The 15684-nt window shown below is 37.6% G+C and overlaps 1 protein-coding gene across 2 annotated transcripts in view; it reads right to left on the reverse strand.

Moving 5' to 3' along the window:
* Positions 1-15684, reverse strand: part of THBS3 (thrombospondin 3) — a 948644-nt gene that overhangs the window by 201909 nt on the left and 731051 nt on the right. The window lies entirely within an intron of this gene.

Here is a 15684-nt window from a genome sequence, read left to right on the forward strand (position 1 = left end):
ACCTGTGTGTCTGTGATTTCCGGGACACTACACTTCTCTTTGATACAAGTAAAACTAATGGCTTGGAAATTCCATAATATGTTTAGATATGTTTAGACAAGGCATTATTTATGTTGAATTTTCTTATGGCATATTCATGTTCATAAATTCTTTGGCTAATCTTTCTCTCTGTTCAACATAAATAATGCCTTATCTAAACATATTATGGAATTTCCAAGCCATAAGTTTTACTTTATTATTATTGACCATGTACTTATAATTGACAAACCACCACAGGGACTGCAATTAGAATTAAAGGAATTAAAATAGCAGCTGCAGCTGCAAGCAGACTCATGGCCAGGTATAAATGAACGTACCTCAATTTGTGCAGTGTTAAAATTAAAGGCTTTAGAAAGAAAGAAATTATAAAGACTGAATAGCAAGGTTTTTTAGTATAACTATATGAGTAAATATTTAGTAGATTTTGCACTACAAGAAATTTTAGGAATATTGCATTTATGTGTTGTATATGTATTTGTAATTCAACTTTATTATGGTAGAGATGGTGTCTTATGATCTTATAAATAATGACAAATTTTCAATTGAAAATGTTTTTAAGGAAGTATCACTTTAAATAATTGTCTTAGCCAATGAAATGTTTTTAAGTCTTACTTAAATGAAGTGATGAATTGTATGTGTTGTCTGAAGAAGTTTAATATTGGATTAAATGAAAGCACTAACCATTTTTGGCTTGCATGAGTGTTTTTACAGCTTGGTGCATTGATTTGTATGCTGACAGTCCGGTCTACAGTCTTTGCCATTTTCATCTATTAGAATGGTATGACTGACTGTCTTAAATGCCTGTCTTACTGCCAAGAATACTGTATCAGTGAAGTGACACTGGTCCATTGTTTTTTATTTATCCTTTGTTGACTGAGTTTGTCCTACTAGGCTAGTGGCCTCTTTTTAGGGAAGTGGTGGTATTTCAAATACTACTAGGGGAAATTTGGGCAGGGCTTCAGGAAACTTTCCTTACTGTTTACTGTTGTGAGTGAGACCCATTTTGGAGGAACACTTTCTCTTTCTGTTCCACATGCAGAGGCAGATGGAGACAGAAGATGATGAAGTGGGGGAATAAATGAAGGAGAAAGCAAATATTGAGACCAGTATTCTATGGAAAATTTTCAAAGAAACCTTTTTGATGGAGATGAATCAGTAAATGATGGATATATAATTACAACCTTCCATTTGGGATGGTTACGAGATGATTTACTTAATGAAATTGCCAGAAAATGATGGAGATCTTTCCTGGGGGGACATTATGGAGAAAATATAAAAGGAGGATGAAGAGACAATCCTGAAGAATAGTGGTGAGTTGGAAAAGAAACATATGCAGAGAAAGTAAAAGAAGGCAAAGGTGATGTAGCAGAAATGAAGGCAGAAGAAAATGAAAAATGGAATTACGTGGTAAGGATTCAAAGTAATGAAGACAAAGAAATGGACAGGTATGAAGTGTGGGACAATTTAATAGCTTCTTTGGGTGCAAAAGCACATGAGGTAAGAGCATTTATGCTTATTAACAAAGTTGTGACATTATATTTGAGACTTTCTTCAATGGAAAATTTTCTTGGAGAATATGAATCTTTATGTGATATAAGCATTTAACAGGGAAACAAAAAAAATAATGTACAATTTGAAACAGAGGTAGAAAGAGAGACACTGAAAAACATTTGAAAGCTTTATGTAAAGCAGTACTGGGCACTGCAAAAATTTCTGACAAAAGGTGTCTATGGACTGGTGGCTAGGATTCTAATATTGTGTTAAAAATAGGAAGAGAAAAAAATATACATATACCAAGCATACATATGGGAATAGTAGTGTTGTAAAATACTGCAGACAGCCCAAAACATTTTTTGTGGAAAAGAAGGACTTTTGATAAGTAACTGTGGCAAAATAAAATGTTATATTTGTGGAGAAATGGGATATTATGCAAAAAATGTGAATTTAAATGTTTTAAATGTAACACAATTGGATATTTATGGATGGATTGCAAAAATGAAAAGAGTAAGGGAAAAAGAGAAGAAAATTAAGAAAGATAAGAACTTTTAGAAGTAGTAGAAATAGAAGAAAAATTGGATGAGGAAAAAATGATAAAAAGATCATTGAAGAATGGTCTGAAATAAGTGATGAAGAAGACATAAACTGGGAGGTAGTAAAAAGAGAAAAAAATAATTATACTAAAAGACAGGAAAAGAAAAGAAATTTAAGGGGATAAATACAAATAAAAAATGAAAGGAAATGGATGAAAAAGAATATATACAACTAAAGACTGGGGCTGTTAAGGCATTCCACTCACAGACACAAAGTATGGTGCTTGATTCTCACCTTTGGGAAGGACATTTTTTAGGCTTAAAATGGCTGTTAAGAAAGCTATCCTAGTAATTAGCTATGAAGTTCTGAAACCATAAATGAAAGGGAAAATTGTAATTTTAGAGTGCTTTCCATAAATGTGAATAGTATTAAGAATATAGCAAGACGTAAAGGAATTTTGGAGTGGAGTAATACATGTGATGTAGATGTAATTATATTAGAAAACACAAGATTTTTAACAAATGAAGGATTGCAAACACAGAAATTATGGGCAGGAAAGGTAATCTGGAATTTTATAAATGACAGATGTTCTGGAATAGCTGAATTCTGTAGAAACACAGTAACGATATTAATCTACTTACATATTTAAATGTCTTTCTTTTTAGAAGTCTTTTAACTTCATTGTAATACTACAAATGTTTAAACTATGTAACATTTTTATCTGTTTAACCTTGTTGGAGCTTTTCTCCCTGGGACTCTATTGAAAATAGTCTCTTTTGGCCCAATGGACTATACTGGCAAATAAACTGTAAATAAATAAAATATAACTTTACAAAAAAGGGGAAGATTAACCACTGTTGATTTAAAATGGAAAGGAAGAGTATATAGAATTATAATTTTATATTCTTATACCAATTGTAAAGAAAGACCAAGATTATCTCGTCAGATTTCAAACTATGTAGTGATAAATATGGGGTCTATATTATAAGAACGAAGTTTTAGATATTCGAACACCATATGGACGACACCAAATGGTCAAATATTTAAAACCTCGCAAGTGTATAACAGCAGACTTTAACTCTGATTTAAGATGCAAGCGTAAAAAAGAAAGGAAATTATATAAGAAAATCTTAGGGGTTATAAGATGTGGTAAGTTAAAATTCTAGATCAAAAATTCATGGGTTTACAAAAGGGGTACACATAGAACTGAAACAGATTAACTGTATCAGAAGGTTTAGTTACCAAACAAGGGAAGGTAGCTGAAACCAAATTTTCTGGTCATCTTGCAATATGGCTAGAAATAAAGGAAACAAGGAATATATAAAACAGGCAAAGGAATACAAAGAATACACGAGAAAGCAAGGAATGGAGAAGGAAAAGGATTCATATGGAGGAAGGAATATAGAAGATAATTAAAAGAAATGGAGACCAATAGTACTGAATAATAATGATTAGAAGACAATTAAATTGGAGACCAGTAGTGCTGAATAATAATGAGTAAAAGATCTCTATGAAAATAATACACAAAAGACTGGAAACCAACATGGAAAACATTATGGAAGATAGCATATACACTGTAAAGGGAAAGGGCTAATAAGAACTATTAATGATAGTTAGAGAAATTGTGAATGATATTATGAATAGAAAAGAAGAAGTGAAAATCATGATAGGAGACCTAATTAAGGTATTTCACATAATTAGACATGAAATATTTTGGGGAATAATGAAAGAATATAAAATCAGTGAAAAGGTTAGGAAATTATGTATGCCAGTATCTAGTAATAATAAACTAAAATACTTGTAAATGACTGGTTACGCCAAGAGGTATATATGAAAAGTGGTATAAGACAGGGCTGTCCAATGAGTTGTGTACTCTTTGCATTAGTTATGAATGTGACAGTGAGCAAAATAAATTACAAAATAAAGGAGGCAGGGTATATAACACCTGAAGATTTAAGAATTCCAGTTCTGTTAACATATGCAGATGACAGTATAATAACTGCAAAAAAAATAATTTGGATAAAAGAAGTAATCATTTGCATAAATGAGGGTCTAGAAATGATAGGGATGATCTTAATTAAAGAGAAATGTAAAGGTTTAGGTGATGCAGTAAAGATCAGGGGTATATATTTTACAATGACTTAAATTTCTGTGTTAGGTATCACATTTTGGAATAAAGATGCAAGTAAAATTAAATGGGAAAAAACAACAGAAGAAAGAAAATAAACCTGTCTTTTATGAGGAACATATAAATTATCATTCAGGAAAAAATACTTATTTGATAAATTCAGTACTGAAATGAAAAATAGCATATCTAGTAAGTGTATTTCTGTTGCCAACTAATTATTGCAAATATTTTTTCATTTATATGGGGCTCTAGATTAAACCCAGTAAAAAGTATGTAAATAAAGAAGGTGGAAGTTTAGAGTTAATTAACCAGTGGTGTATGCTGCTTCATTAAATTTGTACAAAGTCTTAAAGTGGATACATGAAAAAGATGAGAGATTAGTAGTAAACATATATAAACATATGCATGATACAGTTTGTGACATGGTAAAAACAGTAACAAGGGGAAAAGAAACAATGAAATAAAATGTTACCATGAAAAAATATTTTATAGAAAATAAAAACTGATGCTATAGAAAAAGATAGAAAGTATGGTATAAAAATGTAGTGATAAAACATTACTATGTAAAACCATGGGAAATGCTAACAAATGAAAAAAAAAGTTATAAAACTACGAAGCAAACGGTGTAATCAAAAAGTAGAATGTCAAGATTTTTGAGGAGACTGGTAACAGATAAATTGTCAGTAAAAGAAAATATGCTATATAAGAAGAAATGTAATATAATATGTTCACACTGTCTTGAAGAAGAAACTAAGGAACATGTTTTTTGAAATGAAAAAGAATGCAAAAGTAATGGGGAAAACTATGTAAAAAAGATTTTTTGAGATAAAAAGAACTGGATAAAATAAACATGGATTTGACTAATATGGATATTATAAAAATGGAAGCAATGAATATGTAAAAAGAATAGATAAACGGCCAGATTCTATAAAGCGTACATGGTCTGTTTGCACCATATATGTGTCGAGCCATGGTGCACACATGGTACAGCACTGTTTTAGATTCAGTAAGTGGCTCTACACAGTGTGCAGAGACACACAGACAAGGTAAACACTGTGGCATGCTAATTACAGCATAAGCAGCTGAATTGTATGCTAATTAACCAACCATGATGGAAGAGTTATTCAACAAGTTGTAAAGCAACCATATAGACTCAGTGCTGTTTTTTCCTGCAAATTCCAAAAACTATTGGAATATAGTCATGGAAAGGAGTCTGCACAAACAATGTTAGGGGCTGCTGTTGCTTTAATTAATGTGCATGTGCAATAGGCTGAAGTCTATGCTGCTGCTGCTGCAAATAGACCAAGGCCAAGAAGGAGAAAAGTTTTTACCTTACCACAGTCTACATGATGTGGAAAATGTAGAGTGCTACAGGGTTGATAGACACACTACAGCAACTCTGCAACCTCTGTCATCTTTAACTCAGAGGCAGGGCAAACCAAAGGGAACCATCCCAGTGGAAACAAATGTATGTGTAGCACTTAGAATTTTAGCTACAGGTACCTTGCAGAGACTAACAGGGGACATGCTGGGGGTGTCACAGGCATCAGCATCCAGGATCCTCCTTCAATTCCTAAATGCTATGCTCCAACATGCCAGTGACCACATATATTTTCCCTGTACTCCTGAAGAGAGGAAAATAAATAAGCAAGAGTTCTACCTTGTAACACACTACCCTGAAGTATTTGGTGCCACAGATTGCACACATACAGAAATTAAGGCACCACTGGGGGAACAGGAAAGGCTCTACATAAATGGAAAGTGTTTCCACTCTATTAACTGCCAAGTCATGTGTAATGCCAAGGGAGCCATCCTGAACATGTGTGCTGGCAACCCAGCCAGTTACCATGACTCACATATCTGGCACACCTCCCAACTGTATCAGATGTTCACTGGGGGGATATTCCACAGGATCATTTACTGGGGGACATAAGTTATGCACTGGAACCATAGCTGATGATGCCCTTCAGAAATTCACACACAACCGCTGAAGAACACCATAATGAGGCACATGCTCAAACTAGAATCATCATAGAGTGTGTATTTGGGCTGCTGAAGTCAAGGTTCCAGTGCCTAGCTACATCTGTGGGAGCCCTGCAGTACAATCCATGTACATGTACTGAAATATTCACTGTATATGCCATGCTACACAACACCATCCTGAGAAAACAGTTTCAGCAGGATCAACAAAAGGAAGGGACACATATCTCACCACCCAGGGTAAGGTCACTATGGCCAGACATGGGTGAGGAGTCAGAGGGGGAACCAGCAGCTGCTGTGGATGTAGGCAGATGTAGGTATGCTCAATATGCTTTCACGTTGGCTAAGAGGCAATGTATAGCACACTCACTCACCACCTAAGGGGCTAAAACCTTCCTCCTATGCACATACATATAGCAACATTGGTGCCAGGCAACTCTCACAACCTTTACCTACCCATGTAATGGCTGTGTACTATTAGCATCAAACAGAGTCAGCCAAGAACTAAAGCCATTGCAACTACTGGATTTACAACATAAGTGTTGAACCTGGAGTCTATTGTGTAATAATATGAATGAATGTCATATTCTTGCATGTTGTTACTTGGTAGTGTAAGCAAGTAAAAGGTGGCTGATGTGTACAGAAATTACTTTAACGTGACAGCAGAGACTTATGTGACTTACATGTGTCCAGTATGAAGTAGTAGGCCTCAGGCATCAAAGATTCACACAGTCATACTTCTCAAAAGTACTGATGGTCACTGAATGTCCTCAGTTTAGTACCGTACGTTTGTACTGGAAAATCATTAGAGAGAAGTTAGAAAGCAATGAGACATGTTTCAGTTGTAGACTTCATAACCCCCGCAAGATCATGAACAATACTAATGCAAAAAAAGGTTGATGTTATCAACTGTCTACCTTTCTAAGACCAATTTAAGTCAAAGGTACAATTAACAATTCAACATCACAAACGCAGATATACTAAGCACTAAAGTCAGCTATGCACCCTGAGCATCAGACACAAAGCTTATGTATCCCTAAATCCAAATGACAGAAAACAATGATACGGCACAGTTATCATCACTTGCATGGGGTGTTGTGTGTGTGTGTGTGTGTGTGTGTGTGTGTGTGTGTGTGTGTGTGTGTGTGTGGGGGGGTGGGCAGGAAGCCTAGGCTGACACAAAAGGTCGGTGAGTGTGTGTGAGTAAGAAAGAGAAGCAGGCAGACATTTGGATAAAGTAACAAATGGACAGAGAGAGAAAATGAGGTTTAAGCTTCATGCCTGAACCATGCAACTGATGTGTGTGTGTCTGTATTGTCTTCCAGGTGAAATTTGTGTGTGAGCATCTGCATGAACACAGCCAAGCTCAGTGCTAGCTCCACATCTTGGTATGCTATGCAGGTGTGAGCCATGCTTGGTAGAGGTGGCAATTCATCATTGTCGTACCCGACCACAAAAACTGTCTCTACCAGGAGTTGCACTGGCACATCCACACCCACAGTCAGATGCACTGCTGCTACCTAAATGTGACTAATGTCTGCTGGATAAGCTCCTCTCACAAGGATGCCCAGGACGATAACCCCATGGCCTGTCATGTATAGTGTGGACAGCTCAACCACTGATGGAGCAGTGGAAGTACTGCCACTGTGACAGCATGACTGGGCATGACCACATCTGCTAACAGCAGATGATGTGGCTGACCTACACCCACCAGGATGCCATTCCCCTCCCAGCAAATGTTCCATCACAGACACCACCCTTTCCAACAAGTCATTCATCCAAACCATTGAATCAGCAACATGGTGGAGGCAGTCATGCATGTCTGCCTGTGCCACATCTACAACCCTAAACATTTCACTGGAGGACCCGTCCTAGAGGAATGTGCCTGTGCCTCCATGATGGCCCTAAACATATGTTGATTGGCATGGGAAGAGACAAATGGATCAGGTAGAGGATGGACAGCAGGCCTTCTCTGAGCACCCCTAACAACCCTCCTGCACGGCACCTCACCCACACTTTGGCTACAGCCAGAGTCAACAGGCACTGAAGCTGCAGTAATAACACTTCTCTAATCGATTGACGCATCCTCCACATGTCCAATATTTGAGGGCTCACTGGAATGGGTAGGTGTAGGCCTACTGGCTGTGTCTGATGGAATCACAGGGGATAGCTGTATGTCAACCTCAGTGTCAGATTCAACTTCTGCATCCCCCTGACTGTGCCTCTGTTTGGCCAGCCACCATGATCAGAGTCTGCCGATACTCTGACATCAGGTGGTAGAAGTTCAAAACTTCCACTGTCAGGATACCTGTGATAATAAGCAACAAAAACAGGAAAAAAATGAATACCTACACTACTAAAGTCCAACATATGCTAACAAACTAACAGTGGTGCCACTATTACATACAGTACAGCAGTACATACAACAGTCCTGACACCAACATCACACACTAAATATTTCTTTGAACTGCTCATCAGTACTGACATAAAATTGTTTGGCTTGCCATGTGCAGATGATTGTAAGCTCCCTACGGTGGATGGTCCTGGAAGTAGTTAAGCAAAAGGCAAGGACAACATCATCACAATTACTAGTAACACAGGGGGTAAAACTTTTTTTCTCTTTATATATCCTTTAACTATACTTTCAACAAGAACTTGGATGACAAGTCCAACCTAAGCTCCATGTGTAATCAATCAGAATGTGTTGTTAATGTGTTGTTAACTATAGCAATCTACAATCCACCCAACCAGTTTCTAGTTAAACAGAACTAACTTACTGATGTAAATATTTTACTATACAAGAATATTTAACAATCAAGATACAAAGGCCTACCTGGAAGCTCCTCCTGGGACATACTTGCTGTCCCTAAAACAGTAGCACCAATGTCAAGGACATGTTATTCTGCACTTTCCTGGGAGTGTCTGGATCCCTGACAGTGGACAGGAACTCTTCATTTGCTGTTAGTGGTGGCTCTGTAGCAGGCCCCCTGGTACCATCCAATCATGGGCTACTGCAGCTGCTCTCCTGTATGCAGATGAGATCATGTCAGTGGCCCTATGGCCCACCTGATCAGATGTCCTGCTGTGGCTGCCTACTGCATTCACATCTGCAACTATCTGCTGTCAAATTTGTATTCTGCCTGGCATATCTCCATGTCCCCTCTCAAGCAGAAAGGCACCATGTTGCCTAAAAGCTTCCACAATGACCTGATTCTCAGGGTCACTGAAAGGTAGTTTTTTGAGATTGAGATGCCTGGGTGCCATAGTCCTTGATGTTCTAAAACACAACAGAACGATAATACACATAAGTATCACATAACTAAAAAACACCTGTTTCTAGATGAAACAGAAAATGTAGCATTTGACTGGAGAAACATAAAACAGTCTAGATTCTAGGTTCTGCAGCTTGTTTGTGCTAATGTGAGATTAGGTGATATTAGGACTAGAACAGAAGAAATAGAAATGAGATGGATAATTAACCTACAATCAGATAAAGGTTACAGTATTAATAAAACTGTCTCTTTAAAGGCTTTTCTGAAATCACGTTATTTGTTCAAATGATTTTAGCAGTTACTTTGTAACCAAAACAGTACATACTGTCACATTGTTGTTTTTAATATATGGTCTGATGAAGCACCCACATAGGATGTGAAAGCGCTTACCTTCTGTTTTATAATAAAGGAATTTTATATTTTATATTTTACAGCCGTGCTGCAGTCTTTACTTTGTATTTTATCATGAAAACATCTGCTTTTCCACATTTGGTGTATTTTGCCTTGCATTTAATTAGATTTTACACCATCTCTTAAATAATGAGCTTATATTTTTCTATCATTTACAGGTTCATAGGTAAGTACTAGGCTATCTGCCCAGGGCATCTATAAACCTAGCCAGAATGTGTTGGCTTTTGCCGCCCCCTTAGATTAGTTCCCTGTGCCTCGGTCCAGCAGAGCCATTAGCTCCCTGTCATTCTTTTTTTTAAATACTTGTTTCTGAGTAGTGTAAACTGCCTGTAGGTAAAGACTGTATTGGATAGTAATGTCCCAAGCACTCTTAGTTAATCTGCAGAGGTGATAGAACTTTGTGCTCTCAGCCCCTCATATGTTTATAAACTAAATTACTGTGATATTGTCTGAGTAAACTCATAGAGATGGTTGAAGGAGTGAAGTACCAGGATGACAGCCTTCATTTCCTTGATATTTATGTGGTCCTTGCTGTCTCTCTTTGACCAAATATGTTGGACTTTTATGTTTTTTGAACATGCTTCGCCATGTTTATTTTATTTTTATTTTTTATTTAACATTTGTTGACTGGGAAAGTCCGACTAGGTTCCACAAATCCTGTTTTCAGCGGAGGCCCAAGGAGAAATGCTCCAGAAGCATGTCTTTAGAATGTGGGAGGAAACTGGAGTACCCGGAGGAAACCCACGCGAACACAGGGAGAACATGCAAACTCCGCACAGAAGGCACCCCAGCCAAGAATTGAACCAGAGAACCTCTTGCTGTGAGGCGACAGCGTTAACTGCTGCACCACTGCACCGCCCATAATGTACAGATTTCTTGCATTTGCTGGGCCATGTCACTTCCAAGTAACTGTATAAAGCTCCTTGAAAGGGGTTAGGAACCAGAAAGGGCAGTCTCAGATTGAATGAAATCTGGTCAATCCATCACAGAAATTCCTTCCTGATGAAAGGCAAGAGAACAACTGGAAGGTTCAGGGGGTGGCAGTTCTGAGTCCAAATTGACTTAAGATACCCCTGAATCTTCCTCATATGGAGTCTGCCATAAGACGTCATAGGAATTGATGATGTCATGTGTGCCAGGGCTCAGACATTGTCTCTTGTTGAAGTTAAATCCAAGGGGAGTAGGGACTGAAGGTAATTTGTCTAGAACTGAACTTTGTCTGGAGGAAGGAAAGCCATCACTGAAAGAATATTGTACCTGCATCCAAAGGAACACCGGGGTCCTGGCATGAAATCATAAGGGAATGTTTGTAGTTTAAAGAGAATTCCAGATGGTGTAAGACATATATTGTGAAGTGCAAACCCTCCAGAAGTTTGTCCTTTGAAGAAGCTTGAGTAAAGAGATCATCCAGATATGGGAAATTTGACACTGCTGAAGCTTGCAAAAGGCAATGACAGGTGCAAGGCACATTGTGACTACCCAAACCAGTGGAAAGACCAAAGGGTAAAGCAGAAAACTGAAAGTGAAACAGTAAGGTACAGAATCTCAAATATTTTCTGCAGTCTTGATGAATGGGAATGTGAAGGTATGTGTCCTTTATATCCAGTGTTACAATGAATGCCTGAGGAAGGATCACTGGAAACAGGTATTGTAAGGTCAACATTTTGAAACTTGGGACCTTTAGAAATGTACTGATAAAAGACGGATCTGGAATGATTCTCTAGTTGCCTTTCTTTCTGGGAACTATAAAAAGTAAATAATAAAATCCCTTTCCCTGCAGGTGGGGTGGGTGTGGGAACCTACTTTATCATTCCCATTGAAAACAGTTTCTAAAGAACAAGAAGTATCAGATGGACCTAGTTTGAAGGGAGACAAGGAATGCCTGAGTGGACTTAGGGAAAAAAACAAGGCATCCTGCAACCTTTTTGAATGATAGAAATAACCCATTTGCCTGATGTTAGGGATTCCTAAACAGAATAAAAAAGGGATAGCATCTTGGAAAGAGGATAGAGGAAAGTACATGGTGTTTGGGGGGGGGGGCAGATAAGGATAGTCATAAGGAGGCTGGGTTGTGAGGAAAGGAGGCTTTAAACTCCAAAGTCCTAAAAAGGCAAGCCTTGGAATGACAGTTTCTCTGAAACATTGGTATAGAAAAAATAGGATTTGCTTTAAATTTTGCAAAGTGTTGCCTCTCTCCTGTAAATATTTGGAAAGGTCAGCTGCAACAGATCCAAAAACATGCTCTTTGTCCTAAAGGGGTTCTAAAGGTTTGGACTTAACATCCTCTTTAAAGATGGAAGCCTTAGCCAAGAAAATCATCTTGGTAAAGAACCTGTAGCAGCTGCCATAGTAAATACATCTGCTGCATCATAACTTAATGTTGTGTCTGGTACTTCAGAGACAGAATTCAGAAGGGAAAGTGGAGAAGTTTTATTGTCTGATTCTGGCATGTTGGAAAGAAGTCCCCCAAACAAGAAAAAATATATTTAGCATATGAGTCTTATAGTTAATAGCACAAAATGACAAAGTGGATGATGTGTATACCTTTCTGTTAGACTATCTACAGCTCTGCTGTCTTTATCATTGGGCAGAGTATAGGAAGAGGGAAGCAGCTTGGTAGGTTAGCAGATGTCAGGGAGATCAAAAATGTAAAGGAGTCAGGGACCATGTAGAATCTGTCAGGCATCTTAAGGTCAGGGGTCTGAGGTTCTGAGTTAAGAGTAGCAAATGTAATGGTAAGGCCTCCAGAACAAGAAGAATGGCACAATGTTTATTTATTTACTTACTTTATTTGACATTTGTTGACTGGGAGTGTTCGACTGAGCAATAACCCCTTTTTCAGCAGAGGCCCGGGGAGAAAAGCTCCCAAACAACACAAATAATTATTAACAGACAAACAATAATGAAAGAGTACATATACGAAGAGTGAATACAGTAAGTAACACAAAATAGGGATTTCCGTGTACAAAAAAGGTCATAGTATATTTCTGAATATCTGACTCCTGCTTGTTTTCACAATGGAAATGTTGTGTTACTTTTAAAACTGTGTATTCAAAAGACAGTTCTTATAACACAGAATCAGGGGACGTGGTGTCTTCCCCTTCCGACTGAAAACCTAGTACAGAATAAATCTGGGAAGAATATGCCAAAAAGTAAACATCAGATTCAGAGTTGTTTTTCTCAGAAGAGGCATCTTTGTGTCTCTTCAAATGAGAAGAACACAATGGCTTTGAAACATCCCTTTAAAAAATCATACACTTCTTCTGTAGATCTGTGGCAGGCTGCTGAGAGGGAGATGTATGTTTAGTTATCTGCTTCTTTTAAGCAGGGAACATCAGTGCACAGAAACCCCTTAGATAATGGCATTAGGAACCATTTCCCTTATGCCCTTAGGTTCCCCCTGATATGACTAGCTGAGATTCTCCCTTCCCACCCATAGTGAATGTCTCATCATTCGGGTGGGATGTCAGAAAAGGCTGGCCAAATAGGCCCTCAATAGAATCATTAGAGGAAACAGCCAAAATACTTATAAACACAGAAAAAACATCAAAAGAGAAGTAGTTCCAAAATTTACTAAAATACACGGACACATACAAGGCTTTAAGCGCTTTTCGTTTGCAATGAAGCAAACTTCTTCAGAAGACCTTGCAAATAAAACCGCCACAATTTAAAATACATCACTGCTTACATCACAAGTTTGATTGCTATACAGGAAAACAGCTTAAAGTTGTAAAACCATATAAACCTGAACTCACTGCAGTAATACCAATTTACACAATTGTAACCTTTCATGTTGTATCTTGTCAAAAAAACTCTCGAAAAGGCAGAATACATAAAAGTGATAATAAAAATTAAAAAATGTGATAAGTATAACACACTAGTTGAATCACCTATGCCAAAATACTTAGGCAGTCCAAGGAATCTTCAAGTGACACAGTGCAGATGTCAGACCAGACAGCAAAAATTCAGGCTTAGACTTCTTTAGTTTACTTTTTGTTAGAAGACGGACATTTCAATGGGAAGCTTCAGAAGCCATTTTACCCTGTGCACACCCCTTTAGTCTTTGGCTCTCTAGATGCATTATTAAATAAGACTTATGTTTCCTAAGGGACAGTGACTGTGCCTGTAAGTAATTTGCCTCCTATATTCACATCTTCCCCTCTTTAATGACACAAAATAAAATATGCTAGTCATAAAAAAGGAAGGCTCCCCAATGGGGATATTTACCTGCCCAATGCAATGGAAAACAACAGCTGAAAAAACAAAGTTGAATCATCATGGGTTTAGTGTTTGGGCTGGCAGCAAGGAAGTTCTGAGGTAATTTACACCCAGACCTGTCTTGGTAGACTTTGAATGTTTCAATCATAATCAAGGGAAATAAAGTCTGCTCATAATAATGTATTCCATGTTGCTTCACACATATACTGCTCCTAATGATCCAAATGGCCATAGTGGTCAGCTGTTTTTCATGAAACACTGCCATCACACCCATCCAGAATAATCACTTTCTGACTGAGCACACCTCTGTGTTCTGTGAACGAGTTAAATAAATTCTACAGAAGTATTGTGCATGAATAAGAAAGTCTTCAAGGGGTTAGAAATGAATTATTTTCATGCACAGGACATTCCTTTATACCACCTCTCAAATACCCCCTTTAAAAAATAAAAATGTACCTTGTTTACAAAGACTGTTGTCAATAATATTTCAGCTCACGGTAGATGTAGATTTGCCTCAGCTTTTGATCAGTCCCTGTATGCCACAAATTACTGATATTGTTAGGGGACAGTAGCATCTGACATATCTAATGCATATTGAATCCTACTGAGACTTATACATGGACGTAGCACATTATAAAGCTGATTGGAGCACCACAGTCCTGCTTCCAGGTACAATTTTAGATTTTTTTTAATTAATAGGTGAACTATTTAATTAATTCAGCTTAATGGTCTGCCCTCTAAGGAAAAGTGTTAGATACGCCTTCGTTCTCAGCTATGCTCAAGTGTATTGGATTAGTTAAAACTGAGTTATCTTAGTACGTCAATAAAGTGTCACTACACTCATCACACACATTTAAAACATTGAGGATCGTGTATTTTTTCTAGGGGAGGATGACCTGCATCTCAAGAGACAAATCATAGACTACGGCTAATTCCAGAAGGAGATGAAGAGTAACACATTCCAAGATGGATGAAAGACCAGACCTTAGACGATGAAGGGATGAATGCTCAAAGTCCATGAAGAACACTTAGTGGTGGAAACTACTTTTGCAGCATCCTCTGTAGGAAACGCCTCTGAAGGACTTAATCAGGTAATTTTTTTTAAGCTCAGTGGGGCCAAAGAAATATGACTGTGAACACCTAAGAAGTCTCCTTCAGCGGTTAAATCCACGAAGAAGAGTAGTTTTTGATAAAAACTGATACTTTTTACTTGTGTGCCAAAATGACTATGTAAAGTATTTCTGCCATTAAACATCCACTGCTGAGAGAAAAACAAATAATGCTGTATGACAGAATTCTGGAAAGGTAAAACATTATTTGTGCTACAAATATAAATAACTGTTTTTCACAAATATGGTTCTCAGACAATAATGCCAATGCCCACTGAGGTACATATGTATTTGAAATATATGCTTGTGTAATTACCTCTGCTCATGTGCTTGTGCGGCTCTTGGGGCATTATATGTAAACTGTCTGTGCAGTATTGCACACATATACTAGATGGGCACACAGTTCATGAAGCAGAAATCCGTGAGTAAAGATGCACTGCATAGCAATCCCACTATCTACAAATGTGATTGTTTTTACTATATATGTAGGACAATA

The sequence above is a fragment of the Protopterus annectens genome, chromosome 8.part0 (assembly GCF_019279795.1).
Source record: "Protopterus annectens isolate FY-2018-M chromosome 8.part0, PAN1.0, whole genome shotgun sequence".
In the NCBI taxonomy this organism is placed as follows: domain Eukaryota; kingdom Metazoa; phylum Chordata; order Ceratodontiformes; family Protopteridae; genus Protopterus; species Protopterus annectens.